This window comes from Mesocricetus auratus, unplaced genomic scaffold (assembly GCF_017639785.1).
Source record: "Mesocricetus auratus isolate SY011 unplaced genomic scaffold, BCM_Maur_2.0 Super-Scaffold_100015, whole genome shotgun sequence".
Taxonomy (NCBI): Eukaryota; Metazoa; Chordata; class Mammalia; order Rodentia; family Cricetidae; genus Mesocricetus; species Mesocricetus auratus.
In genome coordinates this window covers 14,108,401-14,122,850 of record NW_024429198.1, presented here as the reverse complement: position 1 = coordinate 14,122,850, position 14,450 = coordinate 14,108,401, and the positions used below count along the sequence as shown (strand labels likewise).

General features: G+C 36.1%; 1 long non-coding RNA gene across 1 annotated transcript in view; it reads left to right on the top strand.

The window, feature by feature from the left end:
- Positions 1-13,992, top strand: part of LOC121144323 — a 48,591-nt gene extending 34,599 nt beyond the window's left edge. The window contains exon 2 of the long non-coding RNA XR_005881658.1: positions 13,930-13,992. This is a non-coding gene — a long non-coding RNA (uncharacterized LOC121144323). The remainder of the gene's footprint in view (positions 1-13,929) is intronic.
- Positions 13,993-14,450: the final 458 nt, after the last annotated feature.

Genomic DNA, 14,450 nt, shown 5'->3' with positions numbered 1-14,450 from the left:
GAAGAACAATCAGAAAGTGTCACCATTATAAAGGGGAAGTCTGTAAAGTTATTCTTCCACAGTTGTACAGATTTTGGCAGATATCAGAGGTTATGAGCTAAGATAAAAGACCTTGTTACTCACAAAACAACAGGTAGCCTGATTTCTGAACTATGCTGGGTTCCACTTAGCTGTTTTTGTTCTTGGGAAAACATCATTGAACTTACACATGATGTGTTTCTCTATATCTGAGGAGCACCAAACCTGGGAGAGACACTGCCAGGAAACTTGTCCATATTTTGACCAAGACTTGAACATTAACTTTAGCTCCCCAACCCACAAGACACTACTATCTGTCAAAGTTATTTGGTTTATAAAAATATCACAATAAAATACCTTGGAGTTACAGTTTGAAATATTGTGCTATTCGCAAGTCAAACTCTGAGAGAAAAATATTACATATTTGTCACTTGTACAATGTATATTGTGTGTGTGTGTGTGTGTGTGCGTGTGTGTGTGTGTGTGATGAAAGTAAAAATATATCTATTTAGGAAAAGAAGGGGATTAGGAAAAAGAGGGAAGTAAAAAGAATGCAAAAGGGATGTAAATATGGTGAAAGCATATGACACACTTGTATGAAACCCATGATTTAGTATAATATGTAATAATAAAGGAAAAATGAGATAGAATCATGGAGAAGTATCTTCTGATGGCAAACATAATAGAATATGTTTAAAAATCAACACAAAGGATGCAGAGTTATAGGACATACCCTAAGTGCATGAGTGACATCTCCTGTTTTGTGCTTTCCTTAAATGTGGTCTTGCCCTCTGCTTTGGTAGGGAATCTTTAGAGATTTACTTGCACTGTGTATTTTTATTCAACTCATTAATCACGGTTTCTACAAACAGCTGTTACCATTGAAATAGTTTGTAGCTACTGCATGGGGATTAGTGACAAACACATTATCTTCAGAAATTATATCATTTGCTCCCCAAAGGGATTTTATGTTTTTTAAAGAAGCAGAATGGAGTTTACAAGTAAATAGACACAAACATTGATGAAAATGTACAGTACAACATAGGTGACAGCTATAATAAATGCTACAGAAAGGAAACGCCCATTTATCCCAGGTTTCATCACTGTGCAAAACCACTTTACCCTTACCAATTCCAAAGAAGCTTTTGTTTGTTTTACAATAGCAGACATTACCTACTTTTACTGGTTTCAGTTACTATAGATTTGTAGCTTTGCCCAAAATACATGTGTTATGTAACCTTCATCAGTCTTATTGTAACTTTCCCCCATGGTGTCTCAAAATAGATTTCCTGTAATTTACAGCTACTCTGCTCTTGGTATATTGGAAGTCTCACAGTGTAAAATATCTCAAGCAGTAATTCCTATCGTCTAACAGTACAGACCTAAAGTAAAGAAAATTCATTGTCCTAATCAGGCAAGAGTTCTCAGGCATCTCATGAAATGAATATTCCTCTTGTTCAACGCTTCTACCATCCATTGCTAACACTAAAAAAAATTCCTGCTTACTTTTATGTATTTTATTTTTAAATTTAAATTATAAACAAAGTTGCTTAACATGTCAATTCAGGTCCCTCCTCTCCGTTTCCCCTCCCCTTCTCCCATTTCCTCCCACCAACCACCCCCAATATCTCCTCTTTGCCCCAGGGAGGGTGAGGCCCTTCATGGGGGTGTCCATAGTCTGTCATTTCATCCAGGGCAGGACCTAGACCCTTCCCCAAGACTTCAGGGTGAGAGTGCATCTCTCATTGTTGGATGGGAGCCAAAAGTCCATTTGTACACCCGGGATAAATACTGATCTACTACCCAAGGCTCAATAGATTACCTAGGCCTCCTCACTGACGCCCACATCCAGAGGGTATGGATCAGTCCCATTCTGGAATCCCAGGCATCAGTCTGGGAATCAAGAGCTTACCCTTGTCAGTTCAGCTGTTTCTGGGGGTTAAACCAGCCCAGTCAGTCTTAATGTCTTTGGTCATCAGTCCTCCCTCTCTGTCACTGGATTTCTTGAGTTCAGCTCAGTTCTTAGCCATGGGAGTCTTGCCTCTGCATCCATCAGCCACTAATGAAGTTTCTGTTTCCCAGACTCTCTGGAGGTGGGATTGTAGGCTGGCATTCCCCAAATCTATGTCTAAAATCCATATATGAGAGAGTACATGCCATGTTTCTCTTTTTGTTACCTCTGTGTTACCTCGCTCAGGATGGTTTCTTCTAGTGCCATCCACTTGCCTGCAAATTTCAGGATTCCATTGTTTCTTTCTGCTCAATAATACTCCATTGTGTAAATTTTCTCTATCCACTCTTCAGCTGAGGGGCATCTAGGTTGCTTCCAAGTTGTGGCTATTACAAATAATGTTGCTATGAACATAGTGGAACAGACATCCTTGTTGTATGAATGCACATTTGTTGGATATATGCCCTTTTATCATCTGTATATAGTAGGACTACTGATTTACTTGAGTGATCTTGTAGCCTGCCACTTTGCTGAAGTTGTTAATCAGCTGTAAGAGTTCCCTGGTATAGTCCATTGGATCATTTATGTAAACTATCATATCATCTGCAAATAGTGAAAGTTTGACCTCTTCCTTTCCAATTTGTATCCCCTTGATCTCCTTTTGTTGTCTTATGGCTCTGGCTAGAATTTCAAATACAATATTGAAAAGTTATGGAGAGAGTGGACAGCCTTGTCTTGTTCCTGATTTTAGTGTTGAATTTCTGTCCATTTAGTTTGATGTTGGCTGTTGGTTTACTCTATATAGCTTTTATTGTGTTTATGTATGTTGCTGTTATCCCAGATCTCTACAAGACCTTTATCATGAAAGGGTGTTGGATTTTGTCAAAGGCTTTTTCTGCATCTAGTGAGATGATCATGTGATTTTTGTCTTTCAGCTTGTTTATATGGTGGATTACATTGATGGATTTTTGTATGTTGAACCATCCCTGCATCCCTGGGATGAAACTTACTTGTTCGTGGTGAGTGATTTTTTTGATGTGTTCTTGGATCCGATTTGCCAGTATTTTATTGAGTATTTTTGCATCAATGTTCATGAGGGATATTGGTCTGAAGTTCTCTTAGTTATGTCTTTGTGTGGCTTGGGGATCAAGGTTATTGAAGCCTCATAGAAAGAGTTTGGCAAAGACCCTTCTGCTTCTATTGTGTGGAATACTTTGAGAAGATTTGGCATAAGCTGTTCTTTGAATTTCTGGTAGAATTCTGTACTGAGGCCATCTGGACCTGGTTTTTTTTTGGGGGGGAGGCTTTTGATGACTGATTCTATTGCCATAGGGGTTATAGGTCTATTTAAATTGCTTATCTGTTCTTGATTTAATTTTGGAAAGTAATAGCTATCCAGGAAGTCGTCAATTTCCTTTAAATTTTCTAATTTTGTGGAGTACGGGTTTTCAAAGTATGACCTGATGATTCTCTGAATTTCCTCAGAGTCTGTTTTTCTGTCTCCCTTTTCCTTTCTTAGTTTGTTAATTTGCATTTTCACACTCTTCTGTTTGGTAAGTTTGGACAAAGGTTTGTCTATCTTGTTGATTTTCTCAAAGATCCAACTCTTCATTGCATTGATTCTTTGTATTGTTTTCCTGGTTTCTACTTTAATGATTTCAGCCCTCAATTTGATTATTTCCTGGCATCTACTCCTCCTGGGGGAGTTTGCTTCTTTGTGTTCTAGAGCTTTCAGCTGTGCTGTTAATTCTCTAGAATAACTATTCTCCAGTTTCTTCATTGGGTACTTAGTGCTATGGAATTTTCCCTAGCACTGCATTCAAAGTGTCCCACAGGTTTGTGTATGTTGTGTCTTCATTCTCATTGAATTCTAGGAAGTCTTTAATTTCTTTTTTTTATTTCTTCTTCGACCCAGGAATGATGCAGTTGTGCATTATTCAATTTCCATGAGTTTTTAGGGTTTCTGCAGTTTGTGTTGTTGTTGAATTCTAATTTTAAGGCATGGTGGTCTTATAAGATGCATGGAGTTATTCCAATTTTTTTGTAGCTGCTGAGGTTTGATATGTTGCCAAGTATGTGGTCGATTTTTGAGAAGGTTCCTTGTGGTTATGAGAAGAAGGTATATTCTTTTTTATGTGGATGGAATATTCTACAGATATCTATTAATCCCAATTGGGTCATTACTTCTATTAGACCCTTTGCTTCTTTGTTGTGTTTCTGTCTGGTATTCCTGTCTAGTGGTGAGAGTGCGGTGTTGAAATCTCCCACTATAAGTTTGTGGGGCTTTATATGTGATTTAATTTTTAATAATGTTTCTTTTACGAATGTGTATGCCTTTGTATTTGGGGCATAGATGTTCAGAATTGAAACTTCGTCTTGGTTAATTTCTTCTGAGATGTGTATGTAATGACCTCCTTCATCTCTTTTGATTGATTTTATTTTAAAGTCTAATTTGTTAGATATTAGGATTGCTACCCCTGCTTGTTTCTTGAATCAATTTGAATGGAAAAATTTTCCCAACGTTTAACTCTCAAGTAATGTCTGTCTTTGAGGGTGAGTTGTGTTTCTTATATGCAGCAGAAGGATGGGTTCTGTCGTTCTGTCTTCGAATCCATTCTGTTAGCCTGTGTCTTTTGGTAATGTCTGTCTTTGAGGGTGAGTTGTGTTTCTTGTATGCAGCAGAAGGATGGGTTCTGTCTTTGAATCCATTCTTTTAGCCTGTGTCTTTTTATCGGTGAGTTAAGGCCATTAATATTGATGGATATTAATGACCATTGATTGCTCATTCTTCTCTGATTTGGAATGGTTGTTGTTGTTGGAATTATGTGTGGAATTCCACCCTTTTTTCTTTTGGCTGTTGGTAAAGTTGGATTATCTAATTCTTATGTTTTTCTGGTTGTAGTTAACTTCCTTGAGTTGGAGTTTTCCTTCCAGAACTTTCTGTAGGGCTTACTTTTTTAAAACTGATGTTAAAATAAGAAAAAAATAAAATATTTCCTTGTATAAGTTATTTGATTCTAATGGAAGAGTAGTGGCATTTCATTTATTTTAACATTTAGCCAAAATATTTCTGACCTTTAATAAAAATTCAGCATGTTAATAAATTCCACTGGCTATTTGTGCTTGTTTATTTGTCTCTTTGACTGCCAAATTGATACTTCTTTGCCTGATTATTCTGCTCTGTTGACTTATCAGGAGAGTTGAAGTGCGATATTTTGATTTCTAGTTTCTCAAAATAAGAAATGACATAGTTTTAGGTTGCTTGACTTATTTATTAGTGAAATAACTAAATATAGCATCTACTTGGTATGAGTTTATGTGATATTAACAGCTCAAAGATATGGTGTATTAAGTTGATTTTAAGTTTGTTTATGAAACACAGTTGAGATGCTTGGAGTGACCTCTACCTAGAGACATAACCAAAGAACTTCAATAAAGCAAAGGCAAAATGGAAAATATATGTACTCATTAACTTAGAAACCATAATTAAAAATAATACCACAAAGATTGATTTTTTTCCTTCTCTTTCACCTCTGATATCTTTTTCTTTAGTGCTTATTTCTCCTTCAACATTTAATTTAAAATATCCCTTGATTACTTCAAAATGTCAGGCTTTGCACAATATGAGGTTATACATTTCTACAGTGACAAGATTGCTGCTTTTTTAGTGAAAGCAAGGTATAACCTAAAGTTATTTCATACAGTACTTTGAAAACTGTGTTAGTATTCTACAGTATGTAGTTTGAATGATCCGGGAGGAAAGTCCTTGCCACATTCGGAAAGCTGAGGAGATCAGCTTTGGTGTCAATATTTCTTTCTCCTTAATTGTCATGCACTCCCCTTACATCTCTAATTTTTCTGTTTTTAGTATAATAAAGCCTTAATGTCAACAAAATTTATGCAAGTGAATGTTTGTACACTAATAAAAAATTTAGAAAGATATTTGATTTTATCTGAACAATTGTAAATATATATTCAACCTGAATAATGAAGTCCTCAAACTCTCAGCAAAAGTATTTTGATTGACTTAAAATAGTATTAGAAGTAACTTAAATTTTTTCTAATGTATTTTTTATTTAAATCAAAAACAAGGTCCCTCTCCCTCCCCTCCTCCCATGCCCTCCCACCAATCCCTCCATCCCCATCCCCCAATGCCCACCCCTTTCCCCAGGGTGGGTGAGACCCTCAAAGAGGTGTATCCATAGTCTGGCATTTCATCCAGGGCAGGGCCTAGGCCCTTCCCCAAGAGTCCAGGCTGAGAGAGCATCTCTCATTTTGTGATGGGCACCCAAAGTCCTTTTATATTCCAGGAATAAATATTGATCTTCTACCCAAGGCCCCATAGATTGCCTAGGCCTCCTCACTGACACCCACATTCAGGGGGTATTGATCAGTCCCATGCTGGTTTCCTAGCCATCAGTCTGGGGTTCAAGAGCTCCCACTTGTTCAGGCCAGATGATTCTGTGGGTTAAACAAACCCAGTCTTGACCCCTATGTTCATCAGTCCTCCCTCTCTGTCACTGGGTTCCTTGAGTTCAGCTCAGTGTTTACCTGTGGGTGTCTGCCTCTGCTTCCATGAGTCATTGATTGAAGGTTCTGTTTCCCAGACTCTCTGGAGGTGGGATTGTAGGCTGTCACTCCCCTGATCTATGTCTTAAATCCATATATGAGTGAGTACATACCACGTTCTTCTTTTTGTGACTGGGTTACCTCACTCAGGATGTTTTCTTCTAGTGCCATCCATTTGCCTGCAAATTTCAATATTCCATGGTTTTTTATTTCTGCTGAATAGTGTTTGAGTGTAAATGTACCAAGTTTTCTCTATCCACTCTTCAGCTGAGGGACATCTAGGTTGCTTCAGTTTTCTGGCGATTGCAAATAATGCTGCAATGAACACAGTGGAGCAGACATCCTTGCTATATGAATGTGCATCTTTTGGATATATGCCTAAGAGTGGAATTGCTGGGTCTTGTGGTAGGCTGATTCCAATTTTCCTGAGGAATCTCCATACTGATTTCCAAAGTGACTGTATGAATTGGCACTCCTACCAGCATTGAATGAGTATTCCCCTTTCTCCACAACCCATCCAGCATAACCTGTCATAGGTGTTTTTGATTTTAGCCATTCTGATAGGAGAAAGATGGTATCTCAGAGTTGTTTTGATTTGCATTTCCCTGATTGTTATGGATATTGAGTACTTTCTTAAGTTCCTCTCAGCCATTTTAGACTCCTCTATTGAGAATTCTCTATTTAGTTCTGTAGCCCACTTTTTAATTGGATCCTTTGGTGTTTTGGAGATTTGCTTCTTCAGTTCTTTGAAAATTTTAGAGATCAGCCCTTTGTCAGATATGGGGTTAGTGAATCTCTTTTCCCATTCTGTGGGCTGCCTTTTTGTCTTGTTGACGATGTCCTTTGCCTTGCAGAAGCTTGTCAGTTTCAGGAGGCCCCACGAATTAATAATTGACTTCAGTGTCTGTGCTCCTGGTTTTATGTTTAGGAAGCAGTTTCTTGTACCAGTTTGTTGAAGTGTACCTCCCACTTTCTCTTCTATGAGGTTCAGTGTGGCTGGAATTATTTAACTTAAGTTTTTAATTTTGCAGGATTTTTAATCATAAGAATGACATAAAGATTTATTTTATATATCCTGACTGCATGGAGTTACATTTAAAAATAAAGTATGATTGTCCCACATACCCACACACAGACACGCACATAATTAAATATAAAACTAAATCATGTTTTTGAAAACTTTGAAATTTTACATGTTGATATTCTGATTGTCAACTACCTATATTGTAATTTATACCTTATTTTATGATTGCTATAAAGTCATTATTTGCAGAAATATATTTCCCATATACTTGAATAATTAGGACTATGCAATATTTATTACTATTTCATACTTATTTGAGTTGTGGTAATTAGTAGAATACGTATTTTTGCCTGCAGTTAGAAATTTTTATTTTTCTTCTCATGACTCTTGGGTCATAATATAAATCAAAGTAGAAGTTTGTATAATTATATGTTGAATTTCAAAGTTTCTGAGTTATCAATTGAATTTATTATATGATACAGGCTTTTATTCTTTTTTAGGAAAATATAAAGCCCTTTGGGGCTATAATTAATACAATGCAGATACTACATTAAATGTCATTTATCTTAACTTAGTCCTCATTTTATATATTCTTACCTGATATCATGAATAATAATAAGTTAAATTTATACTTTAATCACAATTTTGCTAATAATTAAAAAACTGTTTTTACCATTTGCTTTCTATTACTTATTTCAAGCATTCATCTGTTAAATACTCACTTTATGTGTCACACATCCAACTAAGTATTTGAGTAAAAGGCAAATAGGATATGTCTATGTTTTCTCTTTATTTCATCCTGATTCTTGAGTAATTGACGAAAGTGACCAGTTCAGAATATAATTCACACTGTGATAGTCATGGACTGTGTAGTGACAAGGATTAGCTGGTGAAGAATCTTTATCATACAAACCTGGCTTTGAGCAGGAGGTTACAATGTTTCCAACGTTTCACATATGCTCCAAACAGAAATGTGCATGCAAACGAGAAAACCCAGAGGCAAGAAAGGGTGTGGGTTATTCAAGTAAATACTGAGCTACCATTAATCGAATATTGATAACAGAAAAGTGCTGAAAAAAAAGAACACATCATAGCTATCAAATGATTTTAAAAGCTAAATGCAAAACTTTTATTGAGTTTGTGGGTAAGGAAATGAGGCATGTTTTGCTTATACCTTATTATTGTGCTGTAATAACTATAACATGGAATAATTTTTGACAGACACTGGCTTTAGTCATGTATTCAGACACATAGATTTTCAAAGCTACAGATATGCATCTTTAATTTATAGGAATATTATGCATTGATTCAGTTTTTAATTATGGGATGAGGGACTGCTTAAATTTACCTAAATTTCCTCATTTCTTTGCAATTATCCTTAGCTTCTACAATGATCATTCATGCAGCTGTGTGGAGAATCAATTTAGAAAGGAGGTACTGCATTCCAGAATACCTTCTGATGCAGCCCACACAATAAAGAAGTAGAATAATATTAGTAAGAACAGAAACTTTAGCTCACTCAATATATTTAGTGTCTTGCACCACGGTAAGAGCTATAAGTGGTGTGTTCTTTTTCTTTTGTATAATTCAACAGACTTGTAAGACAGTTCTGCCCTTCCTGCTCGCCTTCATTCTTCCCTTCAAAGAAAGACATCCAGACAACACATCTAAGGCTTCTAAGGTTGAACCAAACATTTAAGCACGATAAGGCTTTCAAGTTGACATATCACAACAGGGTTATTGGGAGCAAGGTGTGTCTTGATTCCATCATAACATGTGCAATGGTCCTAACTCAGGGGAAATGTAAGTGGTATTCAAGTGTTATATATTAAGGGTTGGGTAACACATGCGGCATCATCTTCTAGAGGACAAGGAGAACAGAGACCTCCTGAGAGGCATGCCTGTATAAAGTCTGAAAACAGAATATATTTTTTCGTGCTACAGTTAACTTTAAAACAAAGTTTCTGTTGGAAGGATCCTGAAGAAGAGCAATGATGGAGAATAAAGTATATATTGAATTGATTTAGCTTTAATCCTACAGGACTTTAGGAAAAGATCAACATGCTCATTCTTTAAGTAAAACTCTTTGATGAAATAAAAAAATCGATTTCTAGCTTCCTTCCTTTTCAAGTGTCATCTCTGCTGCTTAAAATATCTTTCCACATTTATCTATTCATAACACCCAACTTCTCTTTCAAGTTTTAGATAAACTATATGTTCTTTGTGAAGCCAGATTCTGTGGTTTTCACAGAACACAACCATGTTTGTAAGGTATAAACTGTGTTAATGTTGTCATGCTTGACAGTGAGCCACAGCTGATACAGGTTTACTTAACTGCACATGAAGTACCTGGTTCCTAAAATTAAGCAGAAATTTATTGTTCTAAATGAAGCACAGTCATCTCATTTTATTAGTGTGTATACTATAGATATAGTTGGTCAGGGCCATAAAATATTGTGACAGATAAATTTATCTCTTTAAATATCAGATTGATGATGAAACAAAACTATTGATTGCTTCCGGGAATTGTCTTATTTAATATTGTGTGTAGACTCAGTGATATTGCTTTTTGTCTGATATATCTCAGTATGAACTTTAAAATGTATATAATTCATTTTTTTTTGTTTTTAGAGACAGGGTTTCTCTGTATTGCTTTGGAATCTGTCCTGGAACTGGAACTCAACCTGTAAACCAGGCTGGCCTCGAATTCACAGAGATCCACCTGTCTCTGCCTCCAGAGTGCTGGGATTAAAGGCATGCTCCACCAAGGCCTGGCTAAAATGTATATAATTCTTATGTCATTTTGTGATTAGATAGGTATTTTGTAATACATCAATATGTATTAGTAATTGAAAGCGTTACAATAAATAAATAAATGACTGAAAGAAAAGAATATAACTCTTATTTGTTACAGTAACAAAAATAATCTTTTTATTAAAATTTTATTTGCTCATTTTACAAAAGATAAACATTATAATGTTTTTCTTGGCATCTCATCCATGTGTTCCTTCCATCTGTTTCTTTTATGCAAAAAAACTAAGCGGCTATCCAATTTTATTTTGATACGGTGATCTGACATTTTGAGAATTTAAACATTATAACTGTCAAGTTGATATAAATTCTAATCATTAAAATTTAATGATGGCAAATTTGGAAACTTATGCTTTCATCAAACTATAAAGAACAAGAATTTGTGTTTTAGTATGAAGAGAAATCAATTCCCCATTAAATCTGATTTATATTTTTATATCTAATACTCTATGCTTTCTTATTCCTGTGTGACATGGAATCCCATCTCCAAAATTTCATCACCTTTCAGAAGCATGCAAATATCCACCATAGATTCCCCTCACTGTTAGAGTACTCTTATTACCTGTGTTCACATCTGCATATGTTTCCAAGACAAATAATGGATGGTCAAAGATTAGAAAAATAAAACATCTGAACAATAAAAATGTACCTAGCTGTATTTATTGAGTATTCTTCTACTGAATACTGTTTTTGAATAATGTTGACATGGAAATTTTTAAAAAGAAGTTGTGTACCCAATGACTTTCATTTAAAAACTAGTCTGTGCTTGTCCCCAATGGGATGTCACAAATGCGAGCCATGAAAGTTAGGCGAACATTGATAAAGAAGTAAAAAGATGAAGAGTCAGAGATTCAGGCACAGTACTGCAGAATTGCCATACGAAAGTCACTTGGATGCCTGCACAAGACATTCTTAAGAACATGCCACTCTTCAGAATGGGATAGTGGGTTGGAGGTGCTCAGGAGCTCCCAGCTCTAGCTGACAAGTTTCTGGCAGTCGGTGGATCCTGGGGGAAAGTTTCAGTTTTCTTCTGTAGTTTCTCCTGATAGATTGCCCATGTTCCAGTCAAAACCTTTGCATGCATACATAAACAGGCATAACTAACTGGACTCAGTGGGTAATTAAAGAAATAGAAAGAGAGAGGGATGGGCTGGAGAGATGGCTCAGAGGTTAAGAGCACTGGCTGTTCTTCCAAACGTCCTGAGTTCAATTCCCAGCAACCACATGGTGGCTCTGAGCCATCTGTAATGAGATCTGGTGCCTCTTCTGGTCTGTGGGCATACATGCAGGCAGAACACTGTATACATAATGAATATAAATAAATCTTTATTTAAGTAAAAGAAAGAGAGAGGGAGAATGCATAGAGGGTGCGAGACATAGAGGGTGAGTTCAGAGACAATTGAAGGGATGGATGTAGATATGCCCATATTTCAATATATGCATGCATGAAATTCTCAAAAATTAAAAACAAGAAAGTATAGAAATCCCTCAGAAGCAAGACTTGCCCAGTGATATTCTTGGACTTAATCTGAAATTACATAGCCATTCACCAGTTCTGAGTATTACTTTCTAGTTTCCTCCAGTTAGAGAGTACAGATATTTCTAAAACACAAACACAAAAAAGGTATGTATTGTAAAAAACAAAAGTAGTTAAGTTCATTTACAAGGTTTTGAAGGGAATTGAAATTCAATTATAGTTGTAAAAATGATTTTCATTTAAAATAACATGCAGCATATTCTAATGTGAAAACTTGTATCGGTCTTGTTATATATACTCTCAGCTGTTCCAGGAGAATCATGCATTTCTTCACACCCTTCTCCTCAGGAATTGTCTGTGCATGGTGAATTCTCTTTGGCTTTGCTTCTTAACAAAGAAGAATTGCATTTAATATCTTATATATAAATGTAGTTTCCATTCACTCCAAAACCTCCCATTTCCTGATTAATTTTGTCACTGTTATATGCACTTATTATTAAGGTGGTAATTTAGTCATTTGTTAAGTCATAGCATAGGTATTGTTTAGCAAGCTATCTTATACTTAAAATATCTGTACATGTTTGTAATAAAATGTTTCTGTCTGAACCATCTTTTGTACTAGCATTTACATACGTATTTTCTGTTTCCCATGGAAACTACTAATGTCAGCCTCTTCCTTGTACCTGAGCAACAGTTTAAGGTGCTTTAAATGCTTGTGGAGGCTCCTCTCTTCTTCCATTTCCCTATCATTTCCTAACATGAATTAGCAAGCATATAGTAAGTCCCCACTAGATGTCAGACAATCTCTGAATAATTTCAGTCTTCTGAAATCTCCGCATACAGTGAGAAGAAACTGACAAGAAAGACTACAGGATGTGAAGTAGATAATTTTCTATACTGCACGTTAAAAGCATTGAAGTAGCCAACTTCTAAATACTTCCTAGTTGGAGCTAGTTTATGTATGTTTTGGCTGTAGATGTCCAGTTTTCCTTAATGTTTCCACATAATAGATTAGTTCACTGAGATGATTCTCATTTCATTATGCATTGCTGAATCCGTAGCCACATGATGGCTAAACAATTACTGTTCCAACTAGTTACCTCCCATGTACTTGCTGTTTTAAAGTACCATTTCTACAAGATACTGCATTATTCAAACAAAGGACATTTTAAACAAGTCTGTCAACTGTCATTCTTCCAATCATTTTTAAACCATTGAATGCCTGTCATCTTCCCAATCCTGTCTGCTATTCTGTGGCTAAAATGGTGCCCATTCAAAGGATGGCACTAGGGAAGAGAGAATTTAGTATCAAAAATGAGTACTGGAATGTAAGGGCTATAGATGCAATAAGAACAGGGAAGACATAAGCTTCAATATAAAAGTTAAAGTTACCTTGTTGTGTATTTAGATAGTTTCTTATTAACTTTTTGCTTCTTTCAACAAAGCTGTATGCTAACAAAGAAAATGTAAGTTTAAGGGATTTTGGATGGTATCTTGATGTATTATTTTAAGTTATTTCTTATGTGATTAACACTGCTTTCAAATGGGTGGGTGCATTTTTTTAAGTGAAATAAATGTTAACTTAGTAGAAGATATGGGGGGCTGGAAAGTGTTATGAATGGTCTAGAACATTCATTGCTTTTCCAAAGGTCATAAGTTGAGATCCTAGAACCTACATACGGGGGCTCACTGTTCTCTAAACCCAGCCCCAGGGCATTCATAACGGGATCCAAAGGATGCATTCAGTGCAAGAGTGAAGAGTGCATGCATTCCCAGGTGGGGCTCCTTAAACCTTAAAGAAAGAAAAGTGTTGGGCCCCAGCCCCCAAGGTTTCTCTGTGAGTTGCTTGTCAGCCAATAACCACAGGTGCATCCTGTTTTCTAGTCCTGGTTTACAGACTCTGCCTTGCCCCACTGGCATCAACCTCTAATTATGAAAACATGAACTCTTACACCTGGGGTTTCTCCACTGTGCTGTAAGTCTTTACATATGGCTGCTCCCTCCTTGCAATAAAGAGACACAGATGCACACACGCATTCTCTTAGCACAAATGGTTGGATGTCTTGTCTTTCATTTAAGTCTCCAGGGTTTTGCCTGATACATTAGACTTTCTGGTGGTGCCGGCGACACAGAAAAGATAGTGAAAAAAAAATGACGATGTAGAGGAGGAAAATACGCAGAAGGAAGAACACAGGGAGGATGAAGATATTGAAGACAATCAGTAAATGAAGGGTGCTCTACGTTTCCTCCACCAGATACAGACAAGTGTTACAAAGCTGTGGAATATATAAATAATAAAATCGACAATGTTAAAAATGATTTAATCTCTAAAATATGACTTTGGTCTCTAATTTCATTATTGAATTTTCATTTTCAATACCAAAATATAATTTTGGAAGATTAATTCCTGTCTATGTAGTCTACATTCTGTTTGATTTTGTGTTTGTTGGCATTCATTCCATTTAGAATGTTTCATTTTGTTTATTATTCTTCAGTCATATTCCAGTCATAATCCACATTGCTGTTACTGCCCCTTGATCATATGTGAAGGAGACAATCTATGTTGCCAGGATTTGTGTGCCAGGGTCTTTTGTCTGGGT